We start from the raw sequence: 2681 nt of genomic DNA on the forward strand, positions 1-2681 counted from the left end.
CCTTTATTGGGGGTGTCTTGCTAATTGCCTATAATTTCCACCTTTTGTCTATTCCATTTGCACAACAGCATGTGAAATTTATTGTCAATCAGTGTTGCTTCCTAAGTGGACAGTTTGATTTCACAGAAGTGTGATTGACTTGGAGTTACATTGTGTTGTTTAAGTGTTCCCTTTATTTTTTTGAGCAGTGTATATCCGGAATCAGGCCGCCAAAGACGGACAAGCAATAATAGGACAGAAATACCTGAACAGAGCAATCCATAACCCATTCCTCGAGAAACCGTACAAGAAGCACAATGGGCCACAGAAACACCTCTGTCAATCATGCTCCAGAAGTCAAAGCCAGATTGATACAAACACAACCTCACATCCCACATCATCATACCTCACTTATAAACATAACCCCAATTAACATGTCATCTTTCCCCTACCCCCAACCCTTAACCTAATCTGGGTTAGTATCCTCACCCTCCCACATCCTAAACATGACTATTGGCATCTACAAACAGTTCTTTGCGCTTCTTCCTTCCTAAACTCCTTTACTATTCTAACTACTCTCCCACTAACTACTTTTAACTCATCTCGTTGGCAATTCTTTCCTTTAGAAAATAATAATTATCCTTTTATTTAAGCTAATCTAAGATTGTTTTAAAAGGCCTTACTTCTTAGCATTCATATATTTTAACTTATTCAAGTTTGTTTTAATAAAAATCATGTTGGGAAATAAGTTAGCCGGTTGCGTTTTGATTATGACCCACGAACACCGACTCTAACGCACCCTTAATACCAAGCCTCGAGTTAACCCTGCCCTTCCTCCTTGCCCCTGCCTGCCTTGCTTTCTCCTCTCATCCCATGAGATGACATGGATAGAAAAGACCAGAAGCTCTGAACTTTCCGTTCAGACCCCGGCCCTACCTACCTACAGGTTATGGAAAATGTGCTCTTTAAGTATTTCTCCAGTAGGTTTCCTGAAGGAGAAAGCCTCCACTTCTATGTCAAAGATAATCAAATAAAAACACTATAGTAAATATTACAGTAATGTCTGCAAAAACACTACAGTAAATACTACAGTATATTATAGTGTGCAAAAATACTACATAACATACAGTATACTACAGAATTCACTGTAGTGCTTTGCAGACTTTAGTTAGTCCGAAAAAAACACTACAGTGAATGCTATAGTACTTACACCATATTATAAACTGGGTGGTTTGAGCACTGAATGCTGACTGGCTGACAGCTGTGGTATATCAGACCGCATACCACTAGTATGACAAAACATGTATTTTTACTGCTCTAATTATGTTGGTAACCAGTTTATAATAGCAATAAGGCACCTCGAGGGTTTGTGGTATATGGCCACGATGCGTCATGGCAATATCCACGATGCGTTGTGCATAAGAACAGCCCTTAGCCATGGTATATTGGCCATATACCACACCCCCTCGTGCCTTATTGCTTAAATATACTAGTATTTTTTCATGTGGACAATGGCGAAATGAACTGCTGTGAAATGAAATCTCGCCATATTTCTCTAATCTCTTCAGTGTTATTCTCACACAAAAATTGGATAAGTGGGGAGCCTTACTTACTTGTAATTGTCATATTCCATAATTCCTCTGGTGTTGCAGTTGTGTGGTCCAGGGAGTTTCCCCAAGCACATCCGCTTATTAACAGTGAGAGGCATGACATGATGCCTGCTGTGATGACAGGCACCAAGCTGAGAGAAAAATGCTCCCATCTTATCAACAGCCAGTTCCCATAAAAACGGCAATAAGGGAGACTTCAATCCAGAAGATCTGTAATGTAAGAGAACGAGTTCACATCTCTTGTCTAAATATTTCTGCTCATATTTTGCATTTCATGTGTTGTTTGTGTGCTACAAATAACACCATGCTCGAGTGGATGTTCTGTCTACTTTCAATCCACGAGAGTTGAAGAGGATGGTTGAGTTTGTGGCATAATGACCTCTGCCCTGGCTCTAAGTAGTCATGATAAGCGCTGCCACTCAGAGCCGGTAGATGAGCTGCTGAATCACCATGAAGTGTTGCGTCTGGCAAATAGACTATCATATCACACAGGGAGAGGTGCAGTCAGTATACACTTTCACACGCTCCGGGGCGATGCACAAGAACAAGAGGAGGAAGCACTAGAACAAGAGGAGGAAGCACTAGAACAAGAGGAAGCTTTGACTGGGATTCAAGTAATTGGAACGGTATCTGAAAAGTCAAGCCTCCCATCATTACACAAAGTACATATTAAAAAGGGATTATGTGTATAAAAAGATGGCTGGGTTGTCCTCTCTCACAGGTGCATAGGGATCAATAAGAGTAGAGACATAGATGAATACACTTTTTTAAAATTATAATAATCACCACAAAGTTTTGGTGGCCTTCTTGCCAGAAACATTCACAGACCTTTTGATAAGCAGTCCCTTATACATAAAACTGTTTACGTTTATACTTGCCTACTTGAGACACATAAGACAAATGCTAAAACATCTTAATCAAACACCATTCAAAATCTGCCTCTTGCTGCTGTGCTAGCAATGCTAATTGTTTTGTAGATAATGTGACCTTAACTGGTGGTGTCTCTGACTAATACTGTCAGTTCAAACCAGTTAGCACCATTGTGGGTGTCATTATTACCATAGAACTACAGTATAATAAGGCAATATGCAG

At 40.1% G+C, this 2681-nt stretch overlaps 1 non-coding gene across 1 annotated transcript; it reads left to right on the plus strand.

Moving 5' to 3' along the window:
• The first annotated feature begins 933 nt into the window (after nt 1-933).
• LOC139531170 (U7 small nuclear RNA) lies at nt 934-986 on the plus strand. The gene has a single exon (XR_011666276.1). It is a non-coding gene; the product is annotated as a U7 small nuclear RNA (small nuclear RNA).
• Nucleotides 987-2681: the final 1695 nt, after the last annotated feature.

Source organism: Salvelinus alpinus, chromosome 9 (genome assembly GCF_045679555.1).
Source record: "Salvelinus alpinus chromosome 9, SLU_Salpinus.1, whole genome shotgun sequence".
Classification (NCBI taxonomy): Eukaryota; Metazoa; Chordata; class Actinopteri; order Salmoniformes; family Salmonidae; genus Salvelinus; species Salvelinus alpinus.